The sequence below is a fragment of the Cariama cristata genome, unplaced genomic scaffold (genome assembly GCF_000690535.1).
Source record: "Cariama cristata isolate BGI_N322 unplaced genomic scaffold, ASM69053v1 scaffold16954, whole genome shotgun sequence".
NCBI classification, from domain to species: domain Eukaryota; kingdom Metazoa; phylum Chordata; class Aves; order Cariamiformes; family Cariamidae; genus Cariama; species Cariama cristata.
In genome coordinates this window covers 25,653-39,861 of record NW_009611410.1, presented here as the reverse complement: position 1 = coordinate 39,861, position 14,209 = coordinate 25,653, and positions in this window count along the sequence as shown.

Below are 14,209 nucleotides of genomic sequence, written 5' to 3'. Positions count from 1 at the left end.
CTGAACCCGGGGACCTGCAGCTCTCCCACGGGCGATGCAGGAGCTGGGGTGCAGCCTCGCAGCCCGCCGGGAGCTCGAAGGCTGCGTGCTGGCAGACCTCGGAAGCACCAGCAAATTTCCAAACACTAAAAAGCTGTGGGGTAACTCATGGGCGGTGTAGGCAGCCTGCCTGCCCTCCCTCCGGTTCTGCTGGGGTCTTCCATTCAGTAGACTTGGGTGCTGGCAAACAAGCAGCCCAGTTGTGACCGGTTGGTCTCCCTTGCTCTCAGCGGGAGGCACTGGAGTTGCATCCCATCCCTGCATCAGCTCTTTGCCTTCTGAGCTCAGCTGGGCACGATGGTGCCAGCATGCCCCGGTTCAGCCCAGGGCTGCAGTGTTTTATAGCTGCCCGGAGAGCAGGGCCCAGCCTCTTCTGGACCCAGCATCTTTGGGAAGCGACTTGACCTTGTTCCGTTCATGACTAGTGCTTGAGCATGACTTTTGGGGGAGGGAGGGAGGGAGGGAAGCAGGCTCCGCTCTCCCCTTCCAGATCTTTCTGACTTTTGCAAAACAGGGAGAGCGTCTCAGCATGGACTGCATGGTTTAGCTCTGTTCTTTTTGCTCCAGGTGACTCTAAGGCTTGAAACTGTGACTGGCCCTGTCTGAGCCAAACTCACCCTATTCCAGCATCGCCCATCTCCTAGCGCAGGTCAGGCAGCTGGGGGAGGGAGCTGGAGGGACCTCGGAGGTAGGGAATGAGCCGTGGCCCTAGGTCTGGGCTCCTCTCCTAATGCAGGCAGAGCCCTTCTGGGCTGGAGCCTGGGACCAGGGGAGCTGCGGTCCCGTAGCCCTGAGCAGGATGAGACCTCCGGGGCCTTTCCACAGCGGCTGGAGCCGGGAACTTGCCTGGTATTGCCACCACAACTGACAGCGCTCTGACTCTTCTCTGTGGCACGGGGATATCCAAACCGGGGCAGAGCCCGGCTCACCTATAGCCCTGCCTGGTGTCACCGCTGCGGGGACCACGGTGAGAGCCCCAGGGGGGTCACAGAGACCCCGAGAGCAGCCCACCTGCCCCGCTCGAACAAAGGCGTTCCTGACACACAGCTGTCTAACCTGGTTTTAAAACCCTCCAGTATTGCCTCCCCGTATCACTGATTCCTACCTTAATCTTTACCTTCAGATAGATTTTTTATTTCCCCCTCCACGCCTATCCCTTGCTGCAGGTTAAGCTCGTTCCTACACGTCCAGTCCAAGCACAGCGACAGGACACCTTACGGCCTTTCTCCTTGCAGCTTAGCAGGATTTTGTAACACTTACATCCCTCGTGTTCTTGCCTCTTTTAGCATAAGGATAGCAAACTTTTTCAGCCTATTTCCGTATCACGGTCTTTCTGTGCTTACCATTTTGACCTTGACTCTTTCTGCAGTATCCCTGTCCCTGGCGGAGTGCCTCGGACTGTGCTTAATAGAAAGGCATTAAAATATTTGCTATAATATTCCTCTTCTATATATCTCTGTTTTGGTTGCTGTATTTGTTTTAGCTGTGCCGAGCAGCACGACTCTCCAGCGGATTGTCCATGCTCAGGTTTTGCTGACCCCCCTTGCGCAGCCGAATGCCCACCTCGCTCATTTGTCCCCTTTGCATTGATCCACACACAACGTCGTTTGCCGCCGTGCCACCTGTTCGCCCATCTTGAGCAGAACTTGAGATTTCCTCAAGATCTCAAGCCTCTTCTCTGGTGTGAGCCAGCCTAACCCACTCGATGTCAGCTGCGGTTTCCCATCCCCACTCCTGACCTTCTTTTCTGGGTGAAGACACCACCAGATGGAGCCTTCTTGCCACCGCGAAAATGAACTACTAATCGTGATTTTCCTTCTCTCTTCATCAGTCATCACGTTATTGACATGTCACTGTCCTCTAGGCTAGATCTCGGGTTTGGTTGTGTCTCCAGCAGGACTTTTTTGGAGGACCTTGGAAAGAAAACAGTACATCAGCTTTTATTCACTACTTCACTGACACACTCCAAGAACTCTAACAGATTGGAGAGAACTTTTGTTTGTACGAAAAGCCATGCTGCTTGTAATTTATTCTCATCTTCCAGATAAAGTGTTTCACCTTGCAAACCAAATTCAGCTGTAAGGCCAGCAGACTTCATTTAAAGAACATTTTTCAGCTTTATGGTAGATGATGATAAAGCCTTAGTAAAGTCTGTGATACCAGGACAGAGGAGAGAACTTTTGAAATAGGTGCTGTAGGAAAGTTTCCATTTTATCCGTTTTCTCAGGGGATTTGCAGGGAGGATTGTCTCAGGATATCAGCGTATCGTCTCCCGCTGCTCTCGCCTCTCCTAGCCTTCCTGACACTGTTACCAAGTGGAAAAAAGCTTGAATTGGGACTGTGAGTGGGGAGCTGGTCTGGAGTACTGTGTGTGTGTCCTGTCACCGGATGGCAACAGCACTGCAGGCACGGCCACCTGGGTGCTGGCTCCGAGGGCAGAGAGGGGCTGAGCCCCCACAGGAGGGGACCCCCCGCCCCAGATCCCCCTCTTTGTCCAGGACACCTCAGTATCCATCAGCTGTGGTGCGCACACCCAGAGCTGTGGGTGCGCGCCGTGCTCTGACCCATAGCAAAGGCAGGCATCGCTGGTTTGTACTGGGCTGCTGCTGGGGAAAGTGCCAAGTGCTTTGGGAGGGGGCAGGAACAGGCTACAGCAGGGGTGGGTTTGCTGGGATCAAAGCAGACCAAGGTGAGAAGGCTTGGCCCTCCCCAGAAGCTGATGCTCTCTGTAGGGTTGGTGGGCCCTCTCGGGAGAGCCGCAGCGGGTATCTACCTCGAAGCCCCACTCGGCAGAGTTTGGGCAGGGGGCCTGGACGAGGTACCACAGGCCACCTTCGCTATTTGCAGAAGGCTTTTGCTCTGGGACTGGCAGTGCTGGGAGCCATTTTTACAAACAAGTACATCTCTGCTATAGAAGCAAGAGCTCTAGATAAAACTACATTCTTAAAATAACCCCAGGCTTCCCTTACGGGGCTGAATCAGCCACTTTCTTCTGCAGGGATAAAGCCCTGATCAACTACAATATTTATTTTTTTTTTTTTTAACCGGTGTAAACTTCATTTAACCACCAACCCAGTCACATTCTGTACCTTGTGCGAAAGCAAGCCCATCTGATGCACTGCGTAGCGGGGCTGCCCCTGCTGCCGCCCTCCCAGCCACCGTGGTGCTACTGGGGCTTTGGGTCCTTCCCCTGGTGAGCAAGGGAAACAGGGCTGGGAAGCCCTCCACTGGGAATTAAAGGCAGAAGATGAGGAGAAGGCTCTGCCATGGCTGTTGACGAGGAGAGGGTCGTTCACTGAATCATTTGGGTTGGAAGGAAAGTCTCACCCCCTGCTCAAAGCACGGCTACCGAAATCATTGCAGGGTTTGGTGGACAGCTGCTGAGCAAGCATGCCATTTTTCTAGCATCAGCAACCCAAGCTGGGCTTTCATCTGAGGAAGGACCAGCTCGCTCTGATGCCTACAACTTGGCTGCACCACTGGTACCAGTGCCTGCCTGGTCTGCTCGCTCCTAGAGCGGATAGGAAGAGGGACCAAAGAAAAGTGTGTGCTATTTCCCTTCTCCACCATCCCCAGATGGGATGGCTTCAGCATCACGGTGCCCAGTGAAGGCTGAGATGCCCCCCAGAAGTGGCAAAGAGGGGTGCAGGCCATCCAGATAGCGGTACCAGTCCCCAGGGCTGGAGGAACTGTACGTGGGTGCAAGTCGGGGTGGCCGATCGCAGCCTCGCTCATGGCCACCAGCTCTGCACCGTGGCTCCTCGTACCTCTCTCTGCCAGCTCCCAACATATCGGGGGGTACAGGAAAGAAAAGGTACGTTTGGCGAGGATTTCTTTGTGCAGGAGGCTACGCCAGGAGAGGTGCTAAGGGCACATGGCACAGGGAGATGTCCAGACAGAAAACTCTTGGTTCAAGCAGAAGCATCTGTGTTTGGGAGGGTTGGCAGAAGAATTTCGTTCAGGTTATAATGTGCACACGGACAAGGGGTGGGCGTCTGAAGGAAGAGTCTCATTTACTGAGCCTATTTGAGAGCATGTTTTACTCTCACCCTCTCCCAGCTTTTTCCTTCCGGATGGAGGAATCTGCCTGAGCTATTAGTTTGCCTGCCAGAACCAGCTCTCCCTGCTAGCCATTCCTCCCACGGGGGGCCAAACCCCAAGCCATCCCCACCAAACCCCAGGTGCTGCCGGGGCGAGCGCTGCCCCAGAGAAACTGGTCTGTTCGTGGTCAGGACTGGTGGCAGCCTTCTGTGAAGCTCTGTGTGATGGGTTTTACCCGTATACTTGAAACCACACTAGCACTATTAATTCCGGTTCTTCCTTGCCTTTTTTCACAGTATGGAAGCGCATGGTGTTCCACACAGCTCCTTTTTCCACCCCTCCAGGAAACCCCAGGTCCCTCCCAGCGCTGCAGGAAGGGGACGGGGTATATGATGGAGCAATAAAGCATGCTTTGCACTGACTCTGGAGGGGAGGGACTGGTAAACACCTTTTCTTTCCAGGGGGAGGAGGAGAGGAAGACCGCAGGTTGTCCCAGTAGCAGCAGAGAGATGGGGAACAAGCTCTGTCTGCAGGCCAGCCTTTCCCCAGCACAGGTCATCTTTAAATGGCAGGCAGAGGGGCTGTGTGGAACACGGTGGATTGCTTTTACCTGAAAAAAGAGTTTCTTTCACAAATATTCTGTTTTAAAAAAATTATATATATATATGTGTGTGTCTGTGTGAAAATAAAAGTGGTACATGCCGTACAAACTGTTTTCCTGGCTGTGTTGAGGGTTTTCTTCCAGAAGCCGTACTCCTTTGCAGGATGCTCTGGGCAGCTCTTGGGCGCATTAGAGGTTCTCCTGCACCAATTTGCACAAGCTATTTAATCTCAGTTGCCCCATTAGCTTAGGGATACCAGGCCTTCTTACACTTTTTCTACCATGAAAAGCTAGGCAGGGAGAGAAATCTGCTGCTGAAGCTTGCTTTGCCATCCCTGAGAAATAGTGCCTTTACAGCAGATGCTGCAGGGATGAAGAAGAGACCGCTGCGGTCATCTGCTGGCTGATCAGCTGCCCGACCTGCCCAGAAGTGAAGAATCTTATCTCTGATGTGTTCACACCTCCCTAGCAGGAAACAATAAGGATAGGAAATTACAAAGGAAAAATCCATTACAGAGGAGTACAACTGGATTCACAACTGCCATAAAACACTCCGGCAAATGAAAAGGAAATGCATGCTCTTATCGGAAAAGCCCAACACATACAAGACAGAGGTGTTACCACCAGCGTGTATTGGGATGACAGCAATACCTCACCTCCTGCTAGCTAACGACTCCAGCCAACTTGCATTGCTACACAGAACTGGGGGTGGCACAAAGATGGGAAACCGGGGTCCTGTAACTGTCCCGGGCTACCTTTCGCAAATACCAGCCCAGATCCCCAGGCTACACCACCTTCAGCTGCTCTCTTTTCACACGCCAAGACAGGGCACCAGCTTGTACCAAACCGCCCTCCCTTTCCTGCACTGCTCTCCTTTGCTCAGAGACAAACCTTGCTGCTTACCCGACTTCTCACCCCTTGCAGGGCCAGTCTGGACACCAGCTTCCACCGACCGTTCCTCCTGGCACTGCGGAGCCCCAGCAGCATCCGTCATGGGTACCGAAGGAGGTGATGTCAGGGGGACAGGATGCTTTAACACCACCGCGCAGGGTGGGACAGCTGGGACCGTGTGCCTTGTTAATGAGCACACTCCTGGCTAATAAGCACAGGCACACCCCATCTGTGCTAACGGCCCCCGAGTCAGCCCTGCCTGCAGCCACCTCTGCTGATGCCTTCCCACCTCCAGCACTGCTCCCTACAGCCCTGGCTTTTGGGGCTGGGATGAACCTCCCGAGGGAGCCCCAGTCTCCTGGTCACTGGTTGTGGTGGGGGGCACTGGGCCCAGGGCAGCCCCCGGTGACTGCGAGGGGTTGGGGGCGATGCTGTCTCCATCAGTCCTTGCTGGTGAATGCGAAGCATCCTTCCAGCTTCCCTGTCCCCACCCTCGATGAGGATCTGTTCTGCCTGAGAAAAGGAGGGGGTGGGCAGGGGAAGGATGTCTGGTTCCTGCAGGACCCTGCGGTATAACAGAGGTGGCTTTAAAACAGGGGTGGCTCTGCCTTGTCCACAGGCAGGACACCACAGCTGTCATCGTTCAGCCAGCTTAGCGATGAATCCAAGCGACTCCACGGCTCCCATCCGCTGCTCTCTCCCAGCCCACGTCACTGCAAACAAGTCTGTCGACCCAACAGAGCAATGACGGCTTCGTGCCATTACCCTTCGTGCTCCCTGCGTGCCTGGATTTGCAATTTCTACCTCTGAATGCCAGTCAGTTAAAATGAGGGAGGAGAGACCGAGGGCAGGATGCCTGCCAGGGTGGTCTGGGACCAGAAGGTGCCGGAGGGTCTGAACCCAGGCCATGCCCATTTTCTGCAGAACTAATCCTGGGGAATGCGTATGGGAGTGTTAGGAGAAGGAGAGGAGATGACGGCTCTGGTTATAAATTGCAGTAGAAGGAGCAGGGGCTCAGGCTTTCCACACAATCAGCCAGTAGCAGATTAAGGACTGGAATCTAAATAAATATTTACCCTCGAGTTCCTGGTCTCTATAAATAGCCGTCTGTCACAGTTGCCGGTTGGTACTTTGGGATCGGTGCAGTGAGATTCGAGCAAGATGAGAGTATTCCCAGTCACGCAATCTTGCGCATACCTGGCTGCCCCGATGCTCTGCGCACAAAAACTCGCTGCTGAGGCTCTGTCTCTTGCTGTCGCCGCCTCTCTGTGCAGCTAAAGGTTAAACTTTAACAAAAGATAAATGGCCCTAATTAAAGAGCCAACTGCTCCTGTAATCCACTTTGTGTCCTGCCCCGAAACCAGATCAAGCTCCTAATTAAACTACCCCCCTCAAAAATTAAGGCCATAATATTATTGAAGTATTTGCCTTTGGCCTCTCAAATAGATTTGACCCTAAACCAGATTCCAAGATCTGGTAGCAATCTAGATCTAGATCTGGTATTTGAGACAAGGACCTTATCTCTAAAACTGGGTCAAACTCTGAACCACCCTGAGTTTTGCGGAAATCAAGGTTTTTCTAGTTATCTTCCAGGATATGAAATGAGAGTGGGCAGGAGCTGGGAAATCACACTTGGTTTTATCATCTTAAGTTTTTAAAGAAAAAATCCTTCGCTCCCAGGCAGGTTTCCTTCATTTGGCATCTGTCTGAAGACTCTCAGCCTCTGGCTAAGATTCAGCACAGTGTCATTGCCATGTCAGGGATACGCTCCCTCCCAAGGGCTTGTTCTCGTCCATTCATCTCACGCATCATTTCCACCGCTGATATCTGGGATTCCGCGTGGGACCTGGCTGCATTGACACAAATGAATTGAAGGAAACAAACTTTGATCTCCCAGCTGAAAGGGGAGCACGTGCAGCAGTAAAACCCCCTGACTGACCTGAACTGGCACTAGCATCTCCGACAGCCCGAGTGCATTTGTGGCAGCGCGGTGAGAATAGCTTGCAGCAAAGAGTTTGCTAAGCCAGTGGTTTTTTTTCCGTCCTGTGAATTGGCAGCCAGAGATGCAGAGTCTTCTCCAATTTATTCCTTATTCCCAGATCTCCCTGACTTTCCCTGAACAATCTCCATGAATCACGGTGGTCTGGGCAAATTCAAGAGAAGACAACCCTGGAGGTATGTCTATCGGACCATGGGGTGAGACGAGCTTGTTCCAGCAGACGTGACCGGTCTGACATGTATGAAGCTGGGCTCTGCTCTGCTTTCCTGGCAGTCATACGGCTTTCTGCATCAAAGCTGGCGTCTGTCCACATATCAAGAGCTCTGGCAGAGCAATTTCATCTCTGCACTCAATATACCATTTAGACATACCCTTATCATCAGATGGCTGTGGGGAATACTGCAGTAATTCAATGCCCTTGGATGGGTCTCTGTTGTAAAGCAGGAACCTCTTCTATTAAAGTTGGAAGACCTGATTCAGCACAAAGTGAGCAATAAAATCAGTTTTCTACTTACACCAGTCCTTGAAGGAGATCAAACCATAACACTGCCTTTGTACAAGTCGCATATTGCTAAAGCAGAACTCCCTCTCGCCAAAAACGCCCTCACATTTGCTTGAACCATGTCTCTGCCTGGCAACTTGTTCACCAGAATAGTCAAGGGGAGTACCCTGGCATTTACCATGTGCTGCTTGTGCTCATCTGGGGGGGATTTACACCCGTCATTTAGGTGGGGTTGTTCTGCCCTTACTCCGCAGAACCTGGACCAAAGGTCAGAAAGCTGAAACTGGATGAGGTCTACATGGCTCAGATGACACCTTCTTTGAACTCCACGGCAGCGCACAAGTGGCACAGGATGTTTCACAACCCTTCTTTCCTTGCCATCTTCTTGCAAAAATCTGTAGCTAAGCAATGGCAGTGCATGTAATGACCACGGCTCAGCTGCACTTCCCTAAAAATAAAGCAGTCCTACCATCAAGGCACCAAGCAGCAAGGCTTTGCCAAGGGAGCGGGACAGCTCTCTAAGAAGAAATGAGTCATTTTTAGCAGCTGGCAGATGTGAGTGAGGGAAAGGCAGCAAAATTCTGGCACTCTACAGCTTGTTCAGACTTTGAGCCTTGTCTTTAAAGCAAGTCATAGATGCTCGCTCGGTTATTTGCAAGCACTGTTACTCCTGCTGCATCCCCGTCTTTGTTATTCCCTGATGCAGACGTCGTCAGGGGAAAACACAACTGAGCATCATTCCCAGCAGCAGCGAGGGGCTCCATCCCGTCCAGACTTTGCAGCTGACAACTCCTCTGCTGCTGAACGGAAAAAGCCCACGCTTTTGCAGCAGCCTTTGCTGTGGCAAGCTTGCGTGGACCATCATTGCCAAGGGTGAAGCCACCACAGTAAGAACCACCCCAGCTGCTGGAAAACTGACCTTCAAAACCACCGGAGAAGGACCTCAGGAACGGACACTGCATTTCTCCTGTGATCCACTTGCTGTCCCGACCTGGACGCTGCTCAGATGGGAAGCATCCGCTCTCCTTCACAACCAGCGGCAGCCCTCTGGAGAGGGTGCTGCAGGAGGCAATACTCACTTTACTCGTACATCTCTACATCTGGGGGAAAAAAATAAAAAGACAGGCTTGTGATGACTTACTGACAGAAAAACAAACAGGGGTCCTAAATGAGAATAACACCAAGGTTAGAGCTGTTAAGAAAAGGATGCACACTTCAGAACAAGTAAATGAAAATACCTCAACGTTTGTCATATCTTCCAAATGTTGTGGTTTATCTTCCTTTAATAAAACCTTCGTTTTCTGCAGAATCTTTACCTTTATTTTCCCTTTGCTAGGAATTCCCTCTGGTCCCCGTGTTCTTTCACCTTTTCACTTTCTATTTCTGCTAAGACTGAAGAAACACACAAGAAAAACATAGGTTTTCTCCTAAAAAAACCTTCTCAAACTATTATTTTGATGCATTTTGACAGATTCACAATTCTTAGCAAAAATATTTAAACCAAAAAGAAGCAGCCACTGAAGTTTTCCTTCCTAGTAAAAAGGGCATTTCCATTAAAAGAACAACAGAAATACTTTGACATAAGTTTCTCAGCCAATCTAATCTTGGGCTGAACTGTATAATAAATGCAGGTTTAGAGGTAATGTTGCTTCCCAGGTCTTGTGGAAGCCTTGAATTAATAAATTCGGGTGGAAAACTCCTTCCACTGAAAATCCAAGACAGCCGGTCCCTTTCTTCGTCATAGTCACCAGCAATAAAATCCTTGCAGGCTGACTAATGCCTTCCCTAATACCCGGACAAAGTTGTTTCCAGGTTTTGTGCTTCCCGAGCCCGGGGCAAGCCAAGGACTTGCCAGACCCCCAAGGCTGGAAGAGCCCTTGGGAAGGGCCCTGACCTCCTCTCGCTGCCCGCTCAGCCCTGCCGCATTAGCCGGAGGGAAAGGCAGGTTGGAAATCGCCCGAGTTAGGCGGGATGTGTGCGGGAAAGGGTTACGCTATCCCGCTCCGGCAATAAGAGGCATCCAGTCTACAAGAGCTCACCGTTCACTGCCTGTTGCTGGTGCTTGTCTTCCTTTCCCAGTTCACTCCCTGAACCCCCTGGGTGAGGAGATACCCGAGAGCTTTTCTTAGAGATGCAGAAAACACAGCTAAGGGTCCAAAGGTTTTCTCCTGCTTTTTTAAGACCCCAGGGAGGTAAGTGCTGCCCCTCACTTTCTCGTTTTCCTCTGAAAGTACCAGCAGGAAAACCCTCTCCCAATTTCTTCATAACTGGTGAACATCACGCCCTCACTACAAAGCCTTGCCTGGCTGGAAGTCTGCACCAGTGTAATTTAGGGCACATCAGCACATGAAAGTGAACTCGATTTAAGTGAGAGCATCACTTGAAACTGCAACAGCTTTTCTCAATTAACTCTGCATGTAGGAAAGACCTTGAAACGCATTTTAAACTGCTATATTAAGGCATTATAAAATCCTTTGCGAACACTATTATTCTGGCTCACTTTAAACCCGATACCCCAGTCTGACATTAATACGAGGGTTGCGATCATGCAACTGCATAACGAAGCGGCTGGGTTGTGATAACACTTAACCCAGGGCAATACAACACTCGGCCGGTGACTTTGTACCATTTCTGCAGCTTTTTTTTTTTCTTTTTCTGAGGCAAGGGCTGAGTCCTCTGAGACAAAAAGCCAGGGCTTTGCACATCCCCAGGTACCATTCTCGCAGTGCCAGAAGCCCAGCACGCTGCTGTGCACCATGCAATACGAATGCAGGACCTGGCCCGGCGTGGTCAGGGATACCAGCGTTATGTGCTCTTGCCGATTTGACTGCTGCAGGTCAAAATTAGTGCTACCGAGCGCTCCAGTATAGCAGGTATTACTGGTCACGGCAGTTGAAGACAAAATATTTGATGTCACGTTAGTGCTGGGCTGGGTCTGCGCATGTGGTTAATTAAAGAGGCTCAGCTAGAGACCGGTAATTTGTTAAGCGGCGTAACTTAATTGCTTGCAATCATCTGCCTATCGCCACACTAAGCTACTCCTAACACGAAAGAAGGCGTTGAACTTTGTCCGTTAAAATTTATTCTTTTGGCTACCGAGGTGCAACTTCTGCCTGTAGATAAGATGGAACCGTTTCCCTCACGGTTATCACGCGTCGGCAGCTCCGTACGCCAGCCCTCGCCGGCTCTGCTGCTGGCAAACACACAGTGCTAGGAGAAGCCCTAATATTCAAAATTTACCTCGAAACTCAGCCTGACCTCTCAGCTCAGAGCTGGCCACGAACACAGCCCTGTGGGTGCAGAGACCCCAGGCACGGCAGAGCTGGGGGAGCCCCGAGGGACGGCAGCGGGGAGCGGGGGTGCGCCTGGTCCCCCCCACGGACCGCCAGAAATCAGAGGCTGAGCCCTAAAAAATGAAGGCGCCTTCTCTTGCTATTCATCTCAGCACAGAGGGGTTGTTCCTGTGATTTAGGTGTCACCGGCCAGGGCTGAGAAAGGATCCTGTGCCTTACAGACGAGCCAGTGCCCCTGCGCATCCAGACCCAGCGGCACCTTGCAGGCGATGGTTTTTAAAAAGGCACTGAAAACTGGACTTTAATGCTAAGAAAGATCTGTTTTAAAATTCCCTCTGGTGGAGACAGGGTGGAAACTCAAGCCGCAGGGTTCAGTTCTCCCAGCAATCCAAGTTTTGAGGGGCTGTGGGCTCTTGCGCCAGCCGGCCCACGGCCACCCCAGCCCTGATAGGAAAAAACCCAATTAACCAGCTGGAAATTCCTATATCATTTCATATTATCCCGAATTTTTATTTCAACATAACCGAAAACTTTTAAAGACAAGCTTTCATTCATTAGAAATAAAACTAGTGGCTTTTTTTTTTTTTTTTTTAAAACAATTAAAAATGGCTTTTTCATAGTGAAAAATTGAACGTTTTATTCCGCGATGCCGAGGCTGGCAGGTTTGAGGTGCTCAGAAGACAGCGGTTGCCATGAAGGTTCCTCCCCGGCCACCGCCGCGTCCTTCGTGGCAGCTCGGCGAGCACAATCGCACCCTCATCAGCGGCAGCCAAACCAGGACGACTTTATTGCCGATGTAAATCAGAGAAGCTCCGCCGGTTTCCGAGGAGCACTGCAGATTTATGCCAGCAGCTGACCCGGCATCTCTATTTTCAAAACTAGGGCAGATTGAAATATGCTGTTTTTCAATAATATATTCAGGTTAACAGGGCTTTTATATTTGGGCAATTAATCTTGCATAGACTGAGAACCTCTTGGGACAACGTGCAAAGGTTGCTAAGAAGAGGAAAACAAACACAGTTGTGTAACTCAGTTCTCCCCTGTCGTTTCGTTCATGAAAACACGTCGCAGTGGTACGGCAGTGATCTGAAACCCAGCAGCAATGTTACTTTAATAATCAGAAGCGTACCGAGACATAGTATAGAAATGATTTTACTAAGAGGTAGTATTACCTAATCTTGTGTTACTGTAAAATGATTCAACCCAGAAATATTGAGACATAAATCTGTGGTAACAGAGGAAAACCAGCATCGTGCTAGAGAAAGTCTTTCCGGTTTATTGCAGGACGTGCCCACGTACCGGGGGCGGCCAGGGCCACGCACACACGCGTGTGTGCTCGTGCTCGATTTAAAAGCAGCCTGGGTCCCAGTCCTCATCCCTGGGTGGTGCCACCAAAGACTCTTCCCAAACCCGATCCTTGTCTTTCTGTGCTCCCCCTCGCCGCCTCTGCCTCCCGCCTGCCCAGCAGCGATCCTGCCCTCTGCCAGCACCTTCCACTTCATCATTACCGAATAAAAACACCGTCACAGATGCTATTCAGAAGTCCGGACGAGCGAGGTGTCCCACATCTTCTTGCTTAGGAAACAGCCGTCTGCCCAGGCAATGGCATCCAAGCCTGCTATGATCCACTTCGGGCAGATCTGTTACGCATTACCCCATTTTTCCATTTACCTCCACGTCTTCACTTACCCCTCCCTTTGCTCTAAAGCTCGAGTAGGACTGATACGTGACTTTTAGGCCTGTAATTGCCTCTGCTATTTTTTTTCCTCTTTGCATTTGCCATTTCCCAGTCATGCAGCATCATCCCCAGCTTCACAGATTTACCAAGATCCTTGTGATTTGACCCTTACTTTTTAATTCTTCCAGCACATTACACTCTAAAACAGCCTGGGAATACAATTGCTATATGCCAAGCAAATCAGTAATCATGGTTTTGTACCCAAGCCCAGGGAGAGAAATACTACCAGCTAAAAAACGGTTGAACTGCTTGCTTTCTGACAAAATTGCCAAAGCCTGGTGAAGGCAGCGCGACCCAGCAATCTGCACGGTGCCTGCAATGGAAACCATTCCGTCGCATATAGTAGCTGCATCGTCGCACGATAGAAGTTTCCAATCGCAAATAGCAACGGACTCTGAAAGAATATGCAGGTGGCTACTGCTTGATTAATGCGTGCTGCATCTGTTATTTCCAAGTGGCAATTACACTATATAAACACACTACTGCAATGGCAGTGCTTTGATTTATGCTAGCTGAAAATCTGCCCCTTTACACTATTTTTTTCCTTTCTTTCTCCTCCCACCAAAAAAAATAATTTCCTTCTGAGCCCAATAAAACTGAAGATCTCATTGGTTCTATGCTAGAACAGTAATAACGCATTCTGCTAGGAACCAGCAATTCTGCCTCTGGCCGTGAAATTCAGGTAATGACCCATAACTGAAGTAAATTAGTGTTTCATTTCCCATCCCTTGCAGACAGCTTACTAATGGAAATTGATTTCTAGCTTTTTTCTTTTTCATTTAACACGCTCGTGTAATGTCTTTATTTTAGATTCAAGCGGTTTCCGGTGAATTTTAGCCAAAAGGCTAGCGTACAGGCGACCACCGAAAGCATCTGGTTAATCAATGTTGTGTTAAGCAGCGGTCGGGGGACGGGCATGGCAGGGACATCCTTGGGGATGCAGCAGGCTCCTTCAGTCCTGCGCTCACACCCAGGGACACATCCTCAGATCCGGTAAATCAGCAGAGCTTGCATCCACGTGGCACACACAAAAGTCCTACCGTTATGGACCTGATCCCTTGTACAATTACCACATTCTTGTGTACGTGATGCACTCTAACTTCTA